A 25,209-nucleotide genomic window follows, 5' to 3' on the forward strand; every position below is an offset into this window, starting at 1 on the left:
GTGGCTGTTTTTTTAATCTCAGTCTCTTCTAAATTTATGCTGCCTCCTTTCCAACCCAGCCCTGACCACCTGTTGAGAAGAGGCCCTCAAACTCGCCAACCTGGCCCAAGGTTCAGTCCCAGAGGAGGAAACATCCTTGCATATAGCTGCCTGCTGTTGCAGCACATGTGAAAAAATCAGCAGACAGTGGCTGTAATCCGAGAAGGCCTAGGATGAAGATACCAGAGCCACTGCCTCCCTTATGCACCTCTGTGATGCATGATCAGATCAGCATCCGAGGCCCTGCTCCATGTCCCTCCATCTTCTGAAATTCAACAGGTGGTATGAGAGACGGGGCCTTCTTGGCTGTGGCATCCTTCTTGCAGAATGCCATTCCTAGAGAGGCCCACCTAGAGAGGCCCCATCATGGCGTAGCCCTTCCACACCACACGTTGAAGACCTGCCTCCATAAGAGGGCTTTTAAAGATCAGGAAACTGGGACTGTTGGTGAATCGATAATGGTTTCTAAGGGTTGTTGTTTTGTGGTTTGAAAATGTCAGTAGTGCATCTCCTTCAAACTTCTTCTGCTCACTGCCTGAAATCTCTTTTCTGATAGAAAGGCAGAATCAAGACAACACACACAAATCCCACAGCAGCAGCAGAAAGGGAGTAGAACAAGACATCTCTGTTCTGGCTTTTTAAAAAACCATACACACAGGGAAGCACCATTAGAACAAAGCAGTGGCTCTTCCCACAATAGGATGGGATGAGGCGGCCAGTGGGAGGTGGGATGGTTATGAAGAGCCTATTTTAGATGCATGACACGTTATCCTTAGCTGGCAGAACTGTGTGTGTATATGCACAGACACACACACACAAGAAGGAGAGAGAAATGATGCCAGAAGGCCCCAGCAATGCAAGAATTAGGTGTGTCCCATTACTATGCAGAGCATGAATGCAAACAAGAGCCAGTCAAGAGAGTTGGAAAGATGAAATCCGAGTGGATGTGACCCACTCCCAGCTGGCGATGAATTGGCAAAGGAAGATGAGCAGTATGCATCAGTATGCTTCAAGATGGACAATTACTTCTTATTATTATCATCTCTTAAGTTGCTGTACCAAGCCAGCCATTCCTTGTCTCTATCGAGCCCAGAATCCAACAGCATCAAATCTGCAACCAACACACACCAGAGGCAAGCTGGGAAATATTTCTTGGCTGAAGGAGGATAGACTTTCAAAGTCTGCTCCAGAATTGGCTTCCTAGCAGGTAATCTGCGGGACAGCACCCAAATGACTTCAAGTGACTGCAGCCTAAACTTGTGTCTTACTTGCAAATGCAAATTCAGACAACTTCTCTCATGGCAGGACATATGGGGCAGGAGGGAAAAGGGCAATTGCCTAGCCCATTGGTCTTCCACTGGTGGGTCAGAGCTCACTAGCGGGTCACAGCCTAATCCAAGCTGGGTTGCAACAGGAGTACTACCAACATGCAAATATATGACGAAAGGTTAGGACATGGGTTCCTATATGCATGTTTGGATTAAAAGTGGGTACTGGGTCTGAAAAGGTTGAAGACTACTGACCCTACAAACCTGACCAAATGCAAGAAGGAAGCAGATACCGATTACAATTAAATGTTACTCATGCACAAAAAAATATTTCTACACTTATGCTCATGGAAGCTTTGCTGTCCCTTATGGACAGAACTAAAAAGAACCTAGGGCTATATCCAATTTTGTTAGAGTAGACCCAGTGAAATTAATGGACCTTCATTAGTCATGCCCATTTATTTCAACCTGCCTATTCTAAGTAGGACAAGCATATTGCACTTTTAATTTTTATAGGCAGAGTAGAGAACCACAATTTGTTGGAATAGATTTTCAGTAGGGAAGAACAAGAGGCTAAGGGAGACTTGCCCAAGGCCATAAAACGAGTTCAGAGAGAGAGAGCGCATTTGCTTCTGACACCCACATGAAGTTTGCTGTTTGAACAGCAAAGGCTCCTGCAAAACAGGTTACGGGATATTCTTCACCCTCCAGCTCTCTATAGGGCCAGCCCAAGGGTGCCTGCCAGCCAGATTACCAAAGTTCAACTGGAAACAGGAATTGCCCCTTGAATTTCATTAAGACTGTCCACACTTTGGGCGAGGCATAAACCCTAGGTTCTCAGCTTTAAGTCTAACGTACTGTTTTACTCGGTTAGACCAGAGCTCATTTATGCAGAGGAAAACTAGTAAACAACACATTCAAAAAACCATCACTGACATAGAATCATAGAGTTGGAAGGGACCCAAGGGTTATCTAGTCCAACCCCCTGCAAGGCAGGAATCTCAGCTAAAGCATCCATGACAGATGGCCATCCAACCTCTGCTTTAAAAGCTCCAATGAAGGAGAGAGTCCACAACCTCCCGAGGGAGTAAAGCTCAGATTAATTTTACAGGAACACATTTTTACCCAGATCCCTTGAAAAAGCTAAGTGTGAGGGGCTTTCTCTCTCTATATGTAGGGTGATGGTGATTAGCAGAGGGGGCGTGTGACCAGAGGGGATGGCACCCATCACACTCATTCAAAAACCCAATGTGCGTACAGACCTACAAAAAGTTGGTGAAGGGAAAACGCACAAAGTCACACATGTCTGGGGGATGGGGAAGAGAGATGAGGGCTTGAGGAGGGTGAAACTTATTTTAATCCTTTAGCATTGTGTGCCATTAAACCCACAAACTAACCAGAAGCTCTGTGCAGATTTGCATAAAGCTCATTTCAAAGTAAGTGTTTATTGCTTGTGGCCACAGGCAAGTGCACAAAAACAGTAAGATTAATTACATAGGCTCCCCCCCCCCCCTTCCTCTCTCATAACACTGGAACTCGAGGACATCCAATAAAGCTGAATTCAGGAAAGGCAAGAGGAAGTACTTCTTCACAGGCACAAAGCTAAACTATGGAATAAGCTCTCACAAGAGACAAAGATGGCCAGCTTGGATGGCTTTAAACCTGCCTTTAGCTGCAATTCTGAAGTGACCCTGCAGTGAACCCAAATACCAGGAGAATGCAAGGGGCACGATTCCATCACTGTCCAGGTTTCAAAAGGTGCTTCCATTTTCTGACACACACTTGGCTTTCTGCTTAAGTCTGATAGTCTGATTATAGCTCCACCTCCTTAAGAGGTCAATCAATCCTCTTAAAATCATCGCCGCCACCACCACCACCATCATCAGTTTTAATCAAGACTCCAGCTCCCCTGGTTGAAGGAATCAAACAATAGTAAGCTTACATTTGACTCTGCACAAGTTGGAGCCACAGCTCTCCCCCCCCCCCCCCGTCTGTGCACTCCTAGTTGAACTCCTAGTTGCAGGAAGCTAGACAGAGAACCAAGGAGAGTTTGGCTGCTGTGCTGTCCCCCCCTTTGCATCCAAACACTTTCTTAAAATTCACAACTGAAAATACGATTGTAAGAGACAAAAGATTATGTCTATGAAAAGCAGTAGGGACCACAGCTTAGTGGTAGAATACGTGCCTTTGCAAAAAGGCTTGATCCTGGTTACCCCAGTTAAAGGATCTCAGCAGCAGGTGCTGGGAAAGATCACTGGCCAGGACCCTGGAGAGCTACTGCCAGGCAGAACAGATAATTCTGAGCTAGATTGTCCGATAGTTTTGTGGATCATTCCTGTTCCCTTTCTTATAAATCAGGAGAGTGATACTCATTTTCCATCCAGCAGGCATTTGGCCTGTGTTGATTATGGAGGTAAATAAGCCAGCCGGGATAGAATTATACAACCACAGATCATAGAATCGGAAAGTTGAAAGGCAGCTTCCAATATACCACATTTACTCGAGTCTAATGAGCACCTTTTTTTTTTGCCAAATTATGCTGCAAAAAAATTGGGTGCGCATTAGATGGCGCATTAGACTCGAGTAAATAAGCATCTCGGCATCAGATCCCATTAGCCAGCAGTGAGGTGTGGGCTCCACCCCACCTGTCCATTGAGGGGTGTGTGGCTGTGCGCCCCTCAATGGAGAGGTTTAAAGGACCCTGCACCTCACTGCCGGCTCACACCACCCTCCAGACACAAACAGCCCTCCAAAGACATCAGCTATAATATTGGCTCGCCAAAAGAGGGGCTATCTTTTGCTAATGGCAGAGTGGTCCAGACTGTCTGAGAAGCACACTTGTCTGGTCTACGAGAGAGCAACCATAATGGAAGACTTACATGCTATCCTCAGAGGAACAGGAAGGCATTGCAGCAATGAGTCCGACTCTCCACCCACGCATCAGGGTCTCTCCATGGAACACTGTGAAAAACAGGGACATGGTTTAGAAATCTTGAAAGAAGGAAATTTAAATGGCTGCGGCACATACGAAGCTCAAGTCACCACCACAAAGCAAAATTCAAAGGTGGCAGCTTCATTTATGTGGCAATTGCTCATTGCAGATGGGTTAATTCATACCAGGGCATACATGAAGGCTAGCTGCTTCCAAGTACTCAGACACCAAGTTGCATAAAGCATTTTGGCCAAGATGTCATGCACAGAGGATTAGCAATTAGAATACCAATTAACATTTGATGCATTTAGGGAAGGGGGGAGGACATGTTTCTGGACTGCCACTGTCATCATTGTTGACCACTGGCTATGCTGCCTGGGACTGATGGGAGCTGCAGTCCGGCAATATCTGTAGAGCTGTGGTTTCCCTCCCCTGATTCAGAGTATATAAACATGGATTTACACAAGCAATGGGGAACCAGTCTCCATGCAGGGATGGGACCTGGGTGCATTCAGAAGGTGTGTCTCCAACAGTATCAAATCCATGAACGAGAATGCAAGTTGACTCAGGGCAGAAGTACACTGCAATGTATTTAATCAGTTTTATGTCTTGTTTAAGGGATTGGAGAGGGTCCTGAGAAGTCTGTTATTGATGCAGACACTTTCACTTCTACCTGTGAACATTTCAAGTTCACAGAGGCAGGAGAAGGTCTCAGCTGTATGCGTAGGAATCTCTAAAGGCTTTTTAGGTTGGCTGCAGGGTACCTTAACCAATATTTTCCTCTGGGTGCCCCAACACCAGAGGTGAGGTAAGTTACAGTAAGAGAAGGGAGCCTATTTTCAATGTGGCACCCAGTCAGTGGCATTCACGCTCCAGTTTTCTTTTAAGCCATGGTATTATTCTAAAAAAGACATTATGAGCCATCAAGCATTAGAATTGCAACTTTCCCTGAAAGTTCCCACAGTTTGGGGCACTAGTATGTGTGTTCCTCACGGACACATCGTGGAGCACTATTTAGGAAACCTGGATCTAAGGGCATCTATTATATTGTTTCTTCATATTGTAAATTGCCACAGAATCTAGTGATGAAGAATGGTATACCAATATATAAGATGCCATTCCTATATTCAGGGTTTTCCCCCAGCCGGAATTCAGTTCTGGCACCTGTGTGTGCCATTGCCATTGTAAGAGAACAAGGGAGGCATTCATGGTGAGCTCCAGCACCTCTTTTTCTCAAAAAATAGCACTTAAAAAATAGCCTATAATACTTTTTTTTGGGGGGGGGGACACGGGTGGCACTGTGGTCTAAACCACTGAGCCTCTTAGGCTTGCTGATCAGAAGGTCGCCGGTTCGAATCCCCATGACGGGGTGAGCTCCCGTTGCTCGGTCCCTGCTCCTGCCAACCTAGCAGTTCAAAAGCAAACCAAAAATGCAAGTAGATAAATAGGTACCGCTCCAGCGGGAAGGTAAACGGCGTTTCCGTGCGCTGCTCTGGTTCGCCAGAAGCGGCTCAGTCATGCTGGCCACATGACCCAGAAAAACTGCGGACAAACGCCGGCTCCCTCGGCCAGTAAAGCGAGATGTGCGCTGCAACTCCAGAGTCGTCTGCGACTGGACTTAAACTGCCGGGGTCCTTTACCTTTTTTATAATACTTTTTTAGTGCATTCAAGTCACCTCCGTTTGGCAATCCAGCAATCACACTTGCATGGTGAATGTCTGCTTTTCATCAGCGAGCTTAGAGTGAGCTCTTCCTTACAGTACTGACTGCCCAACATGGTGAGAGATAGCTCTGCTTTACAAGGCCAACATGGCAAAAAACATTTGGCAACTCACTTTTCACTCCCGGCAAGTTATGCATGAAAGCCTCCATGTCTACTTGGCCAGAGACTGCAGCCCATTGCCACTTCAGTTCTGGAAAGCAGAAGGCTCCATAGACAAACCCAGTCTCCTCACAGATTTGAGAAGACCTCTTTTGTATGCCAAGAAAGGACAAAGTGATGTTCTCTTCCCCACCTAGGCTGGCCTGCAAACACGCTGCAGCAAACCCAGGTGCCAAGCAATTGGAACATCTGTTGCAACAGACAACAGTGAACTCTCTCTTACTATTTTGGGTTCAGTTGTGTTGCAAATTGTTCTGTAATCGGGTTGCATGGTAGCCCTGACAACATTTGTCCATTAATAGCTGCCGACTGGAGGGGTGGCGGGGAAAGAAGTCGACATTTCCAAAAATATTTTTAGAGGGCGATATTTTTGGAGAGAGAGGTGCTTTTTCTGGGCTGGGTGCTTAGAGGAAAAAAAGACACACTTTTAAGCAGACCAAGACAAAAACAACCCTGCTCCACACACTTTATTAAAGGTGACTAGCTAGTTACAAGCCTAACATCAGCGATGAGCAGCATTACACAGGAAGTTGTTTGGTACAGAGTCAGGCCATTGTTCCACTGAGCTCAGAGCCTGCCTACATTGACTGGCAGCTCTCCAGGGTTTCAGACAAGGGTTCCCAGGCCTACTTATAGATGCTGCGGGTTGAACCAGGGGTATTTGCATGCATAATATTCAGTGAGCTGCAGCCTGTCCCTGAGAGCTTCCTTATCACCAGGACCAGCCAACCTTGTTGCCAAACTCTGCTTTTCATCTCTTGCCTCTCTCTTGTCACACCTCTCATTTCCTTTAAATCCTTACTCAATGCCCACATTTCCTGACACACCTTTGGCACGACTACAGAGTCCTCTGGACACTGCAGTAGCCAAGTGAAAGCATACATAAATGAAAGCCATACATGCTCTTCCCCTATCTGTTGCCATTTCTCTAAGAGCTCTAGCTCAACGGTAGAGCATTTGCCTTGCACGCAGAAGCTGCCAGGTTCAAACCCCGACATCCCCAGGTAGTGGTTCCTGCCTGAAACCCTGGAGAGCCACGGCTAGTCAGTGTGGACAATAGTGAGCTGGACAAACCAACGGTCTGATTTGGTATAAGGCAGCTTCCTATGTCTCCATTCCTTGGCTGTCTGTGCCAAATTTTAGATTGTAAAATACTTGGGGAGGTGATTGTGTCTTATATTCTAAAGCAGCCTTCATCCAACTTGGTGACCTCCAGATGTTGTGGACTTCCAACTTCCACACAGGATGGAGCTCATGGGAGTTGTTTCCCTTCTATATTCATTTCTCTTCTGCTGTAGGGTCTGGGCTACATTAGAGAGGAGAAAAGTAGAATCCCATGCTAGAAAGTGAAGGATGAAGTGACAATCATAGAATTGTAGAGTTGGAAGGGACCCTAAGGGCTCATCTAGTCCAGGCATGTCCAAAGTCTGTCTTGGGGCCTAATCTGGCCCCTGTGGCAGTTTATTTCCTGGGGTAAAATCCTAAAAAAAACCCTCAACAACTTTGGTCGGCCCCCACAGCCCTTCATTTCATCAAATCTGGCCCTCTTTGAAAAAGGTTTGGACACCACTGTTTCTAGTCCAATCCCCTGCAATGCAGCAATCTCAGCTAAAGCATCCATGACAGATGGCCATCCAACCTCTGCTTAAAAACCTCCAAGGAAGGAGAGTCCATGATCTCCCGAGGGAGAACGTTCCACTGCTGAACAGCTCTCACTGTCAGAAAGTTTTTCCAAATGTTTCGTCAGAATCTCCTTTCTTACAACTTGAAGCCATTGGTCCGAGTCCTGCCCTCCAGAGCAGGAGAAAACAAGCATGCTCCCTCCTCCATGTGACAGCCCTTGAGATATTTGAAGATATCTATCATATCTCCTCTCTGTCTACTCTTTTCTAGGCTAAACATACCCAGCTCCTTCAAGTGCTCCTCATAAGGCTTAGTTTCCAGACCTTTGATCTTCTTGGTTGCCCTCCTCTGCACACATTCCAGCTTGTCAACATCCTTCTTAAATTGTGGTGCCCAGAATTGGACACAGTATTCCAAGTGTGGTCTGACCAAGGCAGAATAGAGTGGAACTATTACTTCCCTCTGAATGACCTCTGAGAACTCGCATTCAGACTTCCAAATCAAAACAGAGCTCAGAGAGAAGTTTGAACTTCTATATCATTTTATTTTTATGCTGCCTTTCCATAGTCAAAAGCCCCTAAACTTCCCATGATAGCTGTCTACACTTCCTTGGGGAAGCCTAACTCACTTCTGACAGCTGCAGCTCTGGATAAATCCTGTAAAACCATCAGCTACAACAGGCTGCCATCTTCTAACATTACTGTATTTTTCTTGTTGAAAGTGGGAGAAAACGTTGTTTGAATCTTAACCAAATAGTGACTTGTGTGGACTTTCTAATGAATTGACTTTCTAAAGAGAGATTCTTACATCCAGATAACATCACCATGTTATATGAATAACATTTTAGGTTCATAATCATCTAGTTATATATGTACATAGATAAAAGTTATGTATCCTAATAAAAAAAATCAATAACAATGATAAATAAATAAATTGGGAGGCTGTGTGGAATAGAGGGGAGAAAGTGGAGCAATTCCACTGAACCTCTTCCATCTAAAAAAGGGATGGGGACTCTCTGGCCTGGGAGCCAGATACATCACTCCAGGTATCACTGTCTGCAAACCATGCAACCTCCCAAGCCACATCCCTCCCCAGCCCTGCTTTGCACGCTCCTCACATGTGTTTGCCTGGCTAGAATGTGTCCCTGAACTCTGATGAACTCCTTGCTTGTGAGGATGGAGGATAGAAAGGACCTTGTGAGTGTGAAGAAACTTAAAAGGTAAAGGTAAAGGGACCCTTGACCATCAAGCCCAGTTGTGACCAACTCTGGGGTTGTGGTGCTCACCTCACTTTACTGGCCGAGGGAGCCAGCGTACAGCTTCCGGGTCATGTGGCCAGCATGACTAAGCCGCTTCTGGCGAACCAGAGCAGTGCACGGAAACACTGTTTACCTTCCCGCCCTAGTGGTACCTATTGATCTACTTGCACTTTGATGTGCTTTCGAACTGCTAGGTTGGCAGGAGCAGGGACCCAGCAACGGGAGCTCACCCCGTCACGGGGATTCAAACCACCAACCTTCTGATCGGCAAGTCCTACCCGCATCCCGTGAAGAAACTTAGCCTGCTGTATAAAGGTGATATTCACATTTACTGTTCTTTCTGCGTTGGCCACAGGCCCTGCCCACGACTTCCACAGAGCTCCTGTGAGGTTGCCCAGAAAGGAAAGTGGCCCCTGGGCTGAATCAGCTCCCCACCTTTACACCAGCTCAGTTGGCAGAACACGATACTCTCAATCTGAAGGCAAAAAGTTTTGTGCATTGCAGGTGTTGGACTGGAGAACCCTTGTGGTCACTTCCAACTCTATGATTCTGTGCACCAAAGTGACATTCTCAAAATGCAGTGCCTTGAGGCTTCCATGAGCTGGAGGAGAAATTCCACAAGGAAGCTCAGTTCCTTTAAGAGAGAAAAGAGGTCCGTCCAACCGCCTTAGAAAATGAGGAAGTGTAACTAGACGAAAGCCTCACCCACTTTACCCAAATTGTAACTGCGATTTTGGAGGGAAACCACCAGTTCCCCTTTTGTTCCTAACCAAGAGTGGTGTTTTAAAATTATTATTTTAAGAGCTGCTCTGCAAATCTAGATGCAACCACTGTAGGAATCTTTCATAAACCTTCTGCGAGATGAATCTTCATGTTCAAAACACAGCAGCCAGTCACTACTGGGAAGTGAAGTAGCAGCAGCAGCAGCTAGGCTCACAAAACCAATTCTGTCCTACTCCGGTCCTGCTTTTGCTATCAGCCAGCAATGTGTCATGTGCGTCCCATGCTGGCACATCCCCAAATTGCAACATCATTCATATGATTGCAAGAGCTTGATGGGAGTTCATTCTTCTAACATCTTTTCAAGGAATCCACCAGAATAAAACATCTTAAGGAACTGCCATGAAAAGAGGTTCACCCAACAGCTCAACTGAAAGTCAGCTTCCTCTCCAGGCAAATGTCATCCCTAGCTAGCAGGACCAGTGGTCAGGGATGATGGGAATTGTAGTCCAAAAACAGCTGGAGGCCCCAGTTTGGGAAACCCTGCTCTAGTCTAATATTCTGCTAGTTCATCTGTCAGTCCTATGAACACCAAGCATCAGAAACAAAGCACCAAAACAAGGTAAGCCAGCCTTGTAAATAAGGTAATAACTCTAGAACCTGAGACTGGTTGTGGGAGTGAAGAGGAGAAGATGAACTATGGGAGACACACACACATCCCCAAGCACATGCTTTTGTATCAGCAATTCAAACATTTCTTTTGAAATGTAGATCTGGAGTGTGGAACAGTAATTATTCTATTTCTCTCATGCACCAGCTACAGGATATATCTTTCTTTATATCACAATATTTCAAGCTCTAAATAATTCCCTTTCATGTGCAGCACTATGAAGGTCCTTCTCAGATTGAGTGTGTGTCTGCACTGATTTCTCCCGTCTATGAAGTACTGGGTTTCCCCCGGGCTTCCATTGTGTCAAGGCTGGCCCACAACCTGCAATGTGGAAATCTAAATCCCAGGATCAGAATAAATGATGCACATCCCATAGGTTTTGCTTAAGTGGATTGACAGTGCGGTGAGCCAATTTTAGCATTCAGGTTCTCACCGAAGACTTCAGCAAAGCAGCATGGGAGGGGGAGGAGAGACATCAGGTGGACCAGGAGATAGAAACACCAGAAGAAACAAGAAGAGCTTCTAATTTCTAGAAATCTAATCTCTGGATCTCAGTAAAACATATTCTCAATCTGCACCATTAAGAGTGCACAAGATTCTTAGTCGGGCCATTACCTTCACCTCACTGGACAAGACTTTCCAGAAAAAAATAGTGTCATTTCAGATCCACCATATATATATAAAGCAGCTTTAAATGCTTTTAAGAGTTACGTCCTTGCCCAGAGGTTTTGAAGTCCGTATTGTGATATCAGCTTCATAATTTGTGACCTGGCAATATATCGCGAATCATGATGTGTGATATGCAAAAATCACAACATGGGAAGAATTGTGAAGCCAGTCAATGCCTCTACATTGCTCTATCCTTATTTCAAACACGATGATATATCGGTACAGTGGTACCTTGGTTTTCGAATGTCTCGGAAGTAAAACGTTTTGGTTTTCGAACGCTGAAAACCTGGAAGTAAATGCTTCTGTTTTCGAACGCACCTCGGAAGTTGAACAGCTTCCGCTGAGTCACCGCCTCCCCATTTTCTCTACTGAATTCGCAGACTGCCCTTTGCGCCTTGGTTTTCAAATGTTTTGGAAGTCGAATGGTCTTCCAGAGCAAATTATGTTCGAAAACTGAGGTACCACTGGATATTGCAGTGTTTAGCTGGTGATATATCACAATGTTGAAAACCAGATAACACCCAGCCCTACTGTTTGCCTCTAGATAGTTCCATCCTTATTTCAAGCATCGTGATATATCAATATATTGTGATGTTTAGCTGGTGATACATCGCAATGTTGAAAACCAGATATCGCCCAGCCCTAACTGATAGAGCTCTTTTCGATCCAGAAACCTTTGGGGTAAAGCAGAGCGTGGGAAAGGTACAGCCTTTGGCCTAATTTCAGGTGGGTGGAAGGAGTCCGAGGGAGGAAAGGAGTTTGGAGGGTGGGAAATGGGAGAGGGAACCTGAAACAGATGGAGTAATAGAAGGAGGCAGAGTGAAAGCTGCATGCAAATTATCAGTTCACATCTGTGGAAAGAATGATCTGTCCCTTCCTATGCTGTCCACAGGGCAGCAGCATAGGCAGAGAGAAAGGAATGGGTGGCCCCACTCAATTTAGATTCTGGCCTCACTGCCAACACGTAGACAAAATACCACCACCCCAAGAATACAACCCTCAACAAAATAAAGGTTTCCCATCCCTGGTGTAAAGCAACAGAGGAGACAGCTGCAAAACCACCTCTGTTTCTAAGTGCCTGCCAGTAGAGCTTAAGGAACTCGGATGATGAGAGGGGCTTTCTAGCTTGGATGCAGGCAAGACATAGAGGTTTTCCTCAACAGCACCTGCCAAAACATGCATTCAATTCTACTGTACCTTAATGCAATGAGAATCCAAGCGCTTTTGTTACTGCTAAATAATTCCCACATGCCACTTGCAATCTGCAGAGCCCTTTGTGGTCTGTCTGCTTCATTCATCCATCCTGTGTGTTATTATTTCACAAGTGAAGAACCAACTCTGACCAAAATTTGGCTGGGCTGTGGCAGAGGTGGGACTTCCAATGCTGCTCTCCTAGGTGAAGAATCTTGTTTTAGTCCAAGGACCGCATTTCCTCCTGGGCAACCTTTCAGGGGCTGTATACCAGTGGTGGCAGGTTTGCCGCTGACCTAACTCCCTGACTGCACACCACGGCAACCAAATGCTAAGCCAGGGGCTTTCAATTCATTAAAAAGCAGAGCTGACATGTGCTCGAGTGAGGGATGAGCCTTGCAATCCAATATGGAGGGTGTGTGTTAGGGGGTGGGGAACCTTCTCCAGCTCAATGGCCACATTCTACTCTGGGCAACCTTTTCCGGGGGCCATATGCCAGTGATGGGCAAGGCCAGAGGCAAAGCTGGGCAGAGCAAGCAATGTAAATTTTGCCTTCATACACACATTCACACACCTCTATCTGCCCTCCATGTAGGCAAGTGACAGACATTATCAATATTCAATGACATATTTCCAGCAAGGCAGAAACACTCAAGGAGGGCCTGTGAATATGAAATGTCTTGCAGAGAAGGGGTGTGCTGGGGAGAGTCCCAAGGGTCAGACAGAGAAACTTGGAAGGGTGAATTTACCCTAAGGCTATAATTCCCCACCTATGAAATTGTACAGTGTTTCCCAAACTTGGGTCTCCAGCTGTTTTTGGAATACAACTCCCATCATCCCTAGGTACCAAGACCAGTGGTCAAGGATGGTGGGAATTGTAGCCCCAAAACAACTGGAAACCCAAGTTTGGTAAACACTGATCTAAGGATCTAAGAGCCAAATGCTGTCTAGTGGTTTTACCCCCCCCCCCCAAAAAAAACCTACCATACCTTTCCACTATATACAGCCTCAATGGCAAAATCTATCTTGCAAACTGAAGAGCTGTCAGCAGTTCCACAACTGTGATAAAAGTTGCCATGGATGTACTTCAAAGAACCAGCAATTCCCCATCCACTGGCATCTTTAATACTTGGATGTTAAGTGACCCACTACTGACAAAAGCCCTGGTCCAAAATCAGCTGGGGGAGGGTAGTAAGGAGACAAATTTAAATAGGTTGTGACTGTGCTAAACACACCATGGTGTCCCTGGAGAAGCATGTTGTGTTTGCAGCAACAAGGAGGGCGCAGACGCCGCCTCTACAAAGCCAAACATTCTTTTTCGTCTTCGGGCCAAGCGGCTTCTATAAAGGAAATAGCAGTTCCTGGCTGGAGAGTTAGAAGAGCAACACATTCCAGCCTGTTCAGGAAAGGTTGCTAACAAAGCTAATTTGCATGCCACTGTTTACATATAAATATGCAAGTCTGATGAAACCGTCGCTGTTAAAGCACACTTTTATTTTGAGGACACTGGGTAGGTGAGGACAATTTCTGTACAGAGGAAGGAAAGGAGAACAACTCAGGAGGAAGGAACTGGGCGCCGGTAGTAGTCATCAACCGGTCTAAATCATTTGACAAACCTGCATGAGCAGCTGTTCCAAGTGTTCAGTTGGGCCTCAAAGTCCCAGTAAGGACCATGTTGCACTCTTAAATGCTTTGTGCAAGCCTGAAATAGCTCTCTAAAAGAGATTCCACAGCTAGCAAGGGAGGCAGCTGTAGTTGCAATTGATATTCTTTGTCACCACTGCACACCAACATTAGCCTCCATAGAAAGATGTAGATTGTATCTTTAGAGCAGGAGTGGTACACCTTTGGACATCCAGATGGAGCTGATTTACAACTCCCATTTGTCCTGGCAAGTGTGGCCAAGGGGCCAGAGATGATGGCAGCTGTGGTTCAGCAACACCTGGAGGGCCAAAGGTTTCCCCACACCTGACCCAGACCAAGGCGTTATGCTTTGGAAGCCAACATTGCCATCGTTTTCTTAGATCTAAACCCAGCTTTCTTAACCAAAGCCCTTAAAGTGGCCTGGGACAAAACACCAGGGGTCTGTACTCCTGCATGCACTACCCATTTTCAGGGCCATAAGACAAGGTAGGCAGACTCCAGGCTTGTAGGATCTGGGTTTGTGGGGTGTGTGTGTGTGTGTGTGTTTTACTAGAACACCAACATCCACCAAGCAGAGACAAGGGCAAAATAGTGGCTATGGGGGTGGAGCCAGATATAGAGTGAAGCTTGGAGTAGAGTCTATTCCTTCCTGCATCCCACAAGTCACAGACTGCCAGACCTTGTTATGTGCAACTGCAAATCTGTATCCCAGACCTGCTTTCTCCCCCAAATCAACAGATCAAGGACAGCCTTTCTGAACGTGAATGTTTTAAGCTTAGGCTACTGCTGCTACGGGGGGGGGGGCCCTCCCAGGGACTGTTATCGATAGGAAACAACATAACGTGAGGTTGAGATTCTGCTTCTCACATGCTTCTTACAGTGCCCCAAGTGTAGTGGTAGCCCATGTGGTGCCCTCTAGATGCTGTTGGACTTCAGTTCCCATCATCCTTAGTCATGCTAGATGGGGCTGATGGGAAGTGCAGTCCAACAAGACTTGATGTATCCAGGATTAAGTTTGCTTTGATCGCTTAAGCAGGCTTTCAACCTGTGGATAGCACAGAATAGCAGTAGCAGTTGGGACGGCACATGGGAAGAAGGGACTGACAGCTGAGTGCCACTTCCCTTCAAGATGTGCCGATTTAATGCATCCTTCAGATCTAATACATTCAACCTCAGCAGCTTTGCTGAGCAAAACGGTAAGAAACATGGTAGATTGATTTGATGTTGCTGTTTGCAGCTGAGAAAGGGCAACAGTTTGCAAAATGAAACAGACATTTAAAAGCTCTTCTTCTACTTATTGAAAACACATGTTCGCAGGGAGATTGCTACCAGATGCTGACTTTTAACAAATGATCGGCATATTGATTGCCACTGGGCCCTGCTGCTGTGTAATCAAAATATTGATTAACTATACAATAAAGCAAAAGTTTAAATGGAGAGAAAAGCCGCATTTTGGCAAAAACTGTAGTGCTCCCTAGGAAATGTTCGTGTTGACAAGTGTTATTTCTTATTTCTTCAGAACCACCTTTAATAAATATTGCAAAACATCAACAGCTGAATACGCTGGGATGCCAAATCTCCATCTTGATATCCAAAGCGGCCTCTTAGCAGAGCAGGCTCCAGAAGGCTTCGAGTTCAGGGAGGGTTGCAGCTCCCTGAAGCAGCAGCAAGGAAGAACAAGAAAATCAACAGCCCCCCAACGTTCACCCCTGAGCACACCATGACATGCGCTACCAAGAATCCACTGAGCAAAGACGCTGTCGGGATTGGACGCATTAGATCAGCACATCGGAAGGGAAGCCTTCACAGGCACACTCAACACACCAAATCCACAGAGACACTTGCCCTTGGTTACAGCAGGGAAAAGGTTCAAAACACTTTTGTTTACTGACTTGGAGAGGTCTGCTATACCAAGGATGAGCAATTCCTGCTCTTGGCCACCGTTTACTATCAACACCAGTGCAGAATGGAATGTTTTCTGCAGAAAGTTTATTGCAATGGAAAAAAATATAAAAAACCTTCCAAAACAATTTTCTACGGACAGTTACACCATTTCTAAAAACGAACTGTTTCATAAAATTAATTAATAACATAACGAATGGACACAACAGTGCTGCATTGCAGCGGAAACACTCATAAGTAGCAGGGGAGAGATTCAAGAGGAAAGCTGTGCTGTTTTCAGCGTGGCGCAGAGGTTAAAGAAGACCTGGGAGACCAGGGTTCAAATCCCCACCCCGCAAGCAAGCTCAGTGGGTGATCATGGAGACTAATCACCATCTCTCAGTCTAAACCACCTCACAGGGTTGTCGTGGGGATAAAATGGGGAGGGGGAGAACCATGAATGCCACCTTGAGCTCCTTGCAGGAAAAGCGAGATATAAACAGAATACAATTACAATTAAAACAAACAATCCAAAGGGAGGGGGGAATGAGAATATACTAGCAGCTCTCCTAGTTGTTTGGGGAGGGGTATGGGTTTTTTGGGGAGCAAAGGAAGGAGCATAGCTCAGTGTTTACAGCATGTGCTTTACATTCAGAAGGTCCCAGGTTCATCCCGTTTGTCTCCAGGAAGAGATTGCTGTCTGAAATCCTTGAGAGCCGCTGCCAGTTGGTTTAGTAGAAGACACTGCTGAGCTAGATGAACTAAGGGCAGATCCATTACCATACACTTACAGGACATCCAAGGCACATTTAAAGCATGTGATTTCCCCCAAAGGATCCTGGGAATTGTGCTTTGTTAAGGGTACGGTGAATTGTAGCTCTGTGAGCTGGAAACGACACTTCCCAGGATTCTTGGAGGGAAGTCAGGTGTTTTAAATGTGGGTTCGGTGTGCTTTAAATGTATGGTGGGTGCACTGGCCATACTTATCTGATTCCGTATAAGGTGGCTTCTTCAAGTTCCTCATCTGGATAACTGGTTGTCTCCAAGGCCTCCCCTCCTGGGTGTTGTAAGTAAGGAAACTCCCAGGCTTGATGTAAGCATCTCCCAGGCCCTCCTCAAGAGTGACTGTACCAATACCTCTGCACCCAACATAAGGAAGGACATAGTGAAAGTACAAGCTGTTCAACACTGGAACAGACCGTCTTGGGAGACCGTGGACTCTCCTTCACTAAGGGGTTTCCAAGCAGATGCTGGCTGGCCGACTATCAGAGGGACACGGCATCAGCAGATTTCTTGAGCAGCAGGGGGTGGGCAAGGTGACCTGTGAGGTCCCTTTATGACTCTGAAGACGTAGAAAAATCTGGCTAAGATTGCCTGCGCTTGGCACTTCTGAGGAACCAGCTGCCGATTATATTAGATACTGAAATCTGGAAAAGTTTTATCATATCTGGCTCCAACTTATGTACTTTTGCTTTAAAAATTGAGGCTGATACTGCCCATCTTTCGGGGGAAAAATAATGTGAATTATTAAAAGTGTTGGAGTGAACAACCTTTCTTCTGCCAAGGACCACATTCCTTCAGGAGCCAGTACCAAAAGTTTGTTCATTCCCTCTTTTGGATACCCTCTTCTCACCCTCCAGGAGGCAGCTTGCAAACAGACAAATCTCTCTTGCCAGAGGCTTTTGGAGAGAGACCAAGTACTAGGCTGGCCAGTGGGGGTAAAAATGAGGCCAGGGCCACTGCACCTTTAACCATTGACTGGATATAGCTCAGTCAGTAGCGCATGAGACACTTAATCTCAAGGTTTGATGCCCACACCGGGCAACAGATTCCTACAAGCAACAGGAACACAGGAAGTTTCCTAATAATAATAATAATAATAATAATTAAAAAAAAAAAAAAAAACAGGGCTGCCTTCAGATGTCTTTTAAAAAGAAGATAGCTGCTTATTTCCTTCACATCTGAAGGGAGGGCGTTCCACAGGGCGGACGCCACTACCGGGAAGGCCCTCTGTCTGGTTCCTTGTAACCTCACTTCTCGCAATGAGGGAATCACCAGAAGGCCCTCGGTGCTGGATCTCAGTGTCCGGCCTGAACGATGGGGGTGGAGACGCTCCTTCAGGTATACAGAACCGAGGCCGTTTAGGGCTTTAAAGGTCAGCACCAACACTCTGAATTGTGCTCGGAAACATACTGGGAGCCAATGCAGATCTCTCAGGACTGGTGTTATGTGGTCCCGGCGGCCACTCCCAGTCACCAGTCTAGTTGCCGCATTCTGGATTAATTGCAGTTTCCGGGTCACCTTCAAAGGTAGCCCCACGTAGAGCGCATTGCAGTAGTCCAAGCAGGAGATAACTAGAGCATGCACCACTCTGGCAAGACAGTCCACAGGCAGGTAGGATCTCAGCCTGCCTACCAGATGGAGCTGGTAGACAGCTGCCCTGGATACGGAATTAACCTGTGCCTCCATGGACAGCTGTGAGTCCAGAATGACTCCTGAGCCAGACCATTCGTTAGCTCAGCATGGCTTCCTACACTGACTGGCAGCAGTTCTCCAGAACGTTAGGCGGTTGTCTTTCCCCAGCTCCACCTGGAGATGCCAGGGACTGAACCTTCAAAGCAGCTGCTCTGCCTACTGAGTTATGGCTATTCCCCCAAATGATTTGGCTGTGTTGTTCTTGGTTATAAAAAGTGACCCATCTCGCTCAGTATTGTCTACACGTCCTGATAGTGGCTCTCCAGGGTTTCATACAAGTCTATCCCCGCCCTACCCAGAGATGCCAAGATGCATGTAGAGGGACCTTCTACATGCCACGCAGATGCTCTGTTACTGAGCTATGGCCCTTCCCACACAGCTCTCAGGGGGTGCCAAAAGCAGCCAGGGGAAAGTTTTCAGTCCCTTCTTTTTTCCTCTCTCTTAGCATTTTTAAGGGAAGAGTCCCGTCTACGCTATTTGCAGATATTCAAATAGAAATACTTTCAATAAAACCATGAACGGCTTGAAAAGTATACACTTTGTCGATTTCCAACACCACCATGCCTTGCCCTCAATCAAATATTTCGTTTCAACTCTTTGACTATTGGAATAACTTTTTCTTTTAAAGATACAGGGCAATGGGACATTTTCCAGAGTTTTCTGGGAAATTTGCCAAGGCAAAGTTTTCCAGAAAACCCACATCGCTATCTGGGAAATGTGTGTGTTCTTGAAAAGGGGTGTGTGCGCGAGGGGGAACCAGCAACCCAGATGCAAATCTGCATTTCCCTAAAACTCTGAGCCAAGCTATACATTCTGGTAATAGTGTGTTTACAACTGCGTGCTTAGATGTATGGCCAGTGTTTCCTTTCGGTTTGTTTGGTTTTTTAAGCAGCGACTAGGAAGTGCAATGAAGAGGGAGTGGCTTAACCCATTCCCCACATACCACTTTCCCACTGTTATTCCCCCATTCCGCCCCCCCCCCCGGCAAAGTGCTAGTTTCAGCCGACAGCACCAATGTGTGCAACTAGCAGCTTAAACAGATAACATTTTCTGGTGATCAAGAGCTAATCCCCTACCTTGTAGATCTCATCTGGATTTCACCACCACTTGTTTGTTTCCTGAGGTTAGAGCATGGTGCTGATAGCGCCAAGGTTGCAGGTTCGATCCACGTATGGGATGGCTGCTTGTTTCCGCATTGCAGGGGGTTGGACTAGATGATCCTTAGGGTCCCTTCCAACTCTACGATTCTAAGAAAGCACTTGCCACACTTCTAAGGGCACAACTTAATGAAACGTATAGTTTAGCCCTCACATGCATTTCGTAATAGTCCAGACATGGGGCTGTATCCAATGCAAGCCTTACTCAGAGTAGACCCATTGAAAATAATGGGCAATACCAACCTAGGTCCATTAATTTCACTGAGTTTACTCTGACAATAGCATAGTTGGATACAATCCTTGAGATCTAGTCACCCACATAAGAGACAGAGGGTTTCCCCACTTTAAAAACTGCCGTATTGGCCTGAATATAAGCCCCACTTTTTCCCCAAATTCTGACTGTGAAAAGTGAGAGTGCGGCTTAAATTCGCGAACTTACAAAAATAGGCTTTTCCGATATCTCTCCTGAAACAGACATATGGTAAAATGGAATGAGTGTGAATGCCTGTGGAATTTTAAGGGAGTGGCTTATATTCGGGTATTGTCTTTTTTTCTTTCCCCCCTTCAATTTTAAAGGTGCAGCTTATATTCAGGCCAATACAGCATTTATTATGTTTCTATCTCACCTTTCCTTCAAAGAGCCCAAGGTAATGCATATGGTTCTCTACTCCCCCATTTTATCCTCACAACAACCCTGGGAGATAGGCTAGGCTGAGAGATGGGGACTGGCCCAAGGCCACCTGGGAAGGCGTATGGTTGAACAGCGCCCCACTCAGCTGCCTTAAGCAAGCCTCAGCTTCTCCCCAGCCCCATTTGTTTTATCAGGATTAACTCTGCACGCCTGCTTTAGCTTCCTGCAGAAGCAAATTCACATAACTCTGAACGCACAAAGTGCCACATAACTGCCAAGCATTGTTCTTGGCCACCCACATGCTCACTGTTGAAAAACAAAACACCTTGTACCTTGAACTCAAGGCCCTCAAGACGACAGCATCTCACATTCCACCGCCATGGGTTCAGCAGCCCCTAAGAGAGACCCACTTCACAGAACTCTAGCTAGTTCTGCCTAAAAAGCTACTTCATAGCAGTCAACACGGAAAAAGCAGCAAGCAAGTCCGGCACAGCTATTAACAGCCCCCATTGTGCTACTGCCGAAATCCCAGATGCCTTTGACCACCCCTTGACTGTCACTTAGCAGCAGCCAATCGATAAGGAATCCTGAACTGTTTCCATTTCAGCTGGTAATGGCAAGAGCTGCACCTTTAAGACCTGATGCTTGAGCTTGCCCTTTTCCTCTGCCCTTCCTACCCCTTTTTCCTTATGTGCCATGTCTTTTAGATAACAAGCCAGAGGGCAGAGACCGTCTTATTACTGTCCCTTGTAATAAGAGCCTTCTTGGCTAAAGAGCAGGGTAAAAAGGCTATAAATAAAATGCAAGTTGTCTTCATTGTGTGGTATTGCATCACCCCTGGGATAAATCAAACACCAGTGATTTGCAGCATTATTTAATGTGGATATTCTCAACTACAACAAATTGGATTTCCTTTATTCTTCTCTCTGCCGTCCCGCCTTTACTTCTTTTGAACCTTTCTTAAGTTCCTGCATATGCTTGCAGAATGGGAAAGTCCATATGTGTCTACTACAAGCACAAATTGCTTAATATGTGACTTTAAAGACGCAGTACTGTACACATTTAGGAAACTACCATGACATTTGAGGTGGAGATTGGTGGCGATGAGGAGGTGAGAGATGTGGGAAATTGAGGCGCATCGCTATATGTCCTGTTATCACAAATGTGAAACTAGGGAGAGGGAATTCTTCTACTGTGAAAATCTTAAAACTTTTCTACAAATAAACAAAGGTGTTTTTTTTGGGGGGGGGGGATCCAGTGCAACTAACAGTATAACAGAGAGGTTTAAGAGTTTCCAGTGGAACGAAGCTAACACAACCAAGGCTGTTAATCTACCAGCATCCAGCATTAACACTGCTTGATAGGAAGGACAACTTTTCATTCCTTCTCCGAAGCTTCCTGACTTGCAATCACAACACAGCTAAGGGAGCATTTCCCCCTCTCCTCCCCACCACCTCCTAAGGCTGAGCAGCGCAGATCTTTACAGAAGCAGATACATACCCTGTTCTTTCTGGCAGGGTATTCCAAGGGTGACTCTTCTCTCGCAGTGAGTGTATAGACCATGAGCCCAACAGCAGTGGTCACAAGTCTTCAAAGCACGGCTGGGCATTCATGAAGTCCAGAACCTACGATTTCAAAATAGTTACTTTTAATTTTTTATTTTTAAAAAAGGAGAGATAGTATAGGTTTTCAGTTACAGGTAAAAATCTGGGAAAGATGTCCTGTCCAGTGGTTAAGATCCTAATCTTATCCACCCAACATTAATGGTACGCACCCACCCACCCGCCTTCCTTTTTGATTACCCTTCCATCCAGACTGTTAAAACTCTTGCCAGTTTTTAATGCATATTATCATTGAAGCATCCAAAATAGAATGTCTAGTTGCCATTTTGGGGCTTGATGGTTTGTAGGTCATATTTTTCAATATGACCTTTTGGCTCCTGAAATTCATTCTGATGGTGCAGATAAAATAGATCAGGTACAATTCTACAAGATGTGTTGCTGGTGTGTGAAAACTGTCAAGATCCAAGGATCCCCAGGCATGCAGCTCCAGATGGTGGAGATGTCAGGTGCCATTCTGACGCCCGGGCATCTTCACTTGGTCGCAAGTGGCCAATAGCCAGGTGCAAAACGCGTCTGGCAACTTTTGAATGCTGCCTATGTGACAACTATATTACAATCAAAATTCTTACTACTATTGAAGGCTCAAAATATCAACATTTGTAAAGATAAAATAAAGGCAGCCTGTACATCTGATGCTACAGAGAACGTATAAATCCAAACATCACTTTTTAGCACTGTTACATCACACATAACAGTGCTAAAAGGTGATGTTTGTTGGGCCATGCTTTGGTCTTCCTGCTAAAGCTTAAAGTGGGGCAGGGAGAAGCGTTAGCTTGGAGCATTGGAAATCACATGGTCTCCAGAGCTTATTCAGATTCACTGGCCGGGTGGCATGAGGGGCTAGGGTTTTGCATATTTGATGTTAACCATTCAAAACCAGAATTATCGCAGGAGTGAAACGTATCTGTCTCTTGCTAGTTGGCACCCAGCACATTTGTGGAAATGACCTACAAATTATGGTAATTACATGCAGCTAATATATGCAACTTGCTCTAGCCCTTGGGCTTGAGATACATTTCCAAAGCTACCACCCTTTCTTGAATGTTTGAAACAAATTGCTAAGCCCTCCATCACTGACGTTGCTCAGCTGGGGATGGGAAGAAGGACTGGAATGAGATGCCTACAGGAAGAGCAAAGGTAGCCATGCTGACCCACTAAAAAAAAATCCAAATTCCAATATTAATGAAACTGGATAGAATACACCTCTATTAGAAAGGCAAACTGAGAGTCTGTGCTGTGCAAAAAGTGATCTGTGAGTCTTAAGGAAGATGAAGTTCTTCTTTAGGAGTTCAGTGCCATGAAGCTACCTAGTTGGCTGTCGGCTAGACAACAAATATCTAATACCTAACAGGGTCGCTGTGAGGAAAAGCAGGGAAGGGGAGAACCATGTGCATCACCTTCTGCTGTTTGAGTAAAGGTGGGATATAAACGCAATAATACTAATAAAAATAGCATTTGGTAAGGCCACAGTCTCCCCACCTCTGCTCTGAGTAGCACAGCAAGGCAACTGAAAAAAGCAGAGCTTCCAGGAGCTTTAGAGGAAATTTGTGGTTCGAAAGTCTATTCAAAGAATTTAAGGGATAGGCATCCCACTGGAGTCCAAAGCCATTCTGGAAGAGACAGAGCATCAATTGTTTTGGCCAGATTGCCTGAAGAGTGCAAACATTCTTCTCAATGGTAGCCGTAAAAGGAAACAACTTCCAGTTAATGTTTGCTTAACCACTGCTTGCAACAATTGTTAGTCATTTGTCATTAACAAACACGTTTCTATTACACTGCCACAAATTGGTTAACTTAACACTATGGCCTTGGCATCCTATTACCACTGCGTGCATATTTAAATGTGTGTGTGGAGGAGTAAACCTGTGGCCCTCCAGCTGTTGTTGGACTACAACTCCCATCGTTGGTCATGCTGGCAGGAGCTGATGGGTGGGACTGCCCAACCGTGGCTGGAAGAACATCTCTGATTTAAATGGATAATCCAAAATATCCACTAGCCATCCCTGATTTAAATGGATTGTTCAAAGTATTTTTTAAGAGCAGCACTTCATTATACTGGCAGTTCTCTTTCATTAAAAAAGACACCCTCAGAAATGCACACCTTAAGATGATTTGCTTTTAAAGAAAGAAAGAAAGAAAGAAAGAAAGAAAGAAAGAAAGAAAGACAAAAATCTAGTGGCTGCATTTAAATCTAAATTATAAGAGACATGTATTTTATGAACCTACTTGGCCACAACTTTTTAGCTCAAAGGCCAGTATTTCAGAAACAAAGAAATACAAATTGTGCAAAACGAAGTATTTTAGGTTATTAGTATTAACTTTTTAAAAAAATGAATATTGTCACTTTATTTAAAAACACACCTCTGAACTCACTGCTCGCGTAAACACTAAACCCCCTTGGGGGCAGGGTGTTATGCTTTTTTAAAAAAATCTACCTCCACACCCTTCAGATAGGAAGAGAATATGAATAATGACTGGAAAAGCAAACCACACTGGAATGTGGCGTTTTGTTTGCACGTTTCCTACACAGCCAGTTAAAAAAAAGGGAACACATTTTCTAGTTAGGGAAATCCCACTTCTCGTTTCACTAGCTACAAAGCACTTTCGTTGTTATCCCTTAATTCTTCAGAGAAAAAGACACCCAACTATCTCTTTGACAACCACTGCAAGCTCCCCCCCCCCTGGAGGAGACCTGGATCCTGTACCTGAGCCACACAAAAAAAGTAAGTACCACAAAAAGATTGGGGAGCCCCCAAGCAGGACCCAAACACAACAGCGCTCTCCCTCCTGTGGTTTCAAAAGCATTACTGCAAGGAAGCCACCATGGCTAGTAGCCATCAAACACAGGCGATAAAACATCTAAAAGCATATCTGGTACAGATGCAGACTAGGAAAGATCTCTTACTTAATAAGAGACTTGTTGAAAGGGAAAAGGCAACAGAGACAGAGCTGTCACCCCAAAACCTCACCCTGTATGAAGGTGGCAACGAGAAGTCTATACTACTACGAGGGCACCAGCGAAGTCAAGAACACTGAGTGCTCCACCCCATAAATTAAGTAATCCTCAGCATCTTAGAACAGAAGAAAAGATCTGCTAGTTCAGACCAAAGGCCCATCTAGTCCCGCATTTCATTCCTGGTGGTGGTCACCTGGAATTTTTGGGGAAGCCCACAACCAGGGCATTGAGCCCTTTTCCAGAAAGCCTTTGGTCATCCCTGAGGATGTGTGCAAGTCTTCTGAACACAATGGATCTCCTACTCATTTTTGCCTCACTTCCTCTGCTGTTTGTCTCATGTCTATTTCAGGATGTAAGCTCCTCAGGGCAGGGACCTGCCATACCTGTTTTTTTGTAAAGCACCATGTATGTAGATGACACTAAAGAAATAAATAAAGGAACAGCCTCTTCAGCACTGAGGTATCAACAAGAGGTCATCTTTATCTGACCCTCAATTGTGGAAGCACCTCAAAAATGATGCATTATGACCACAGTCCAATAAATTGACTTCCTGAAAGAGGAGACAGGAGATTGGTGATCTTGCACTACTGG

At 45.4% G+C, this 25,209-nt stretch overlaps 1 protein-coding gene across 4 annotated transcripts in view; it reads right to left on the bottom strand.

Annotated features, from left to right (window-relative positions):
• The window catches only part of DCUN1D3 (defective in cullin neddylation 1 domain containing 3), a 38,403-nt gene that overhangs the window by 11,762 nt on the left and 1,432 nt on the right, over positions 1–25,209 (bottom strand). For 3 of the 4 annotated variants that reach the window (XM_083585383.1, XM_083585384.1, XM_083585385.1), the window contains exons 2-3: positions 21,541–21,665; positions 4,187–4,268 (exon numbers count right to left, since the gene is read on the bottom strand). The gene's annotated coding sequence lies outside the window, so the exon portion shown is untranslated. Of the gene's footprint in view, positions 1–4,186; positions 4,269–21,540; positions 21,666–25,001; positions 25,162–25,209 lie in introns of those variants that run through there. The other variant, XM_083585386.1, reaches the window with a different exon arrangement.

This window comes from Podarcis filfolensis (genome assembly GCF_964270895.1).
Source record: "Podarcis filfolensis genome assembly, chromosome: 14".
Classification (NCBI taxonomy): Eukaryota; Metazoa; Chordata; class Lepidosauria; order Squamata; family Lacertidae; genus Podarcis; species Podarcis filfolensis.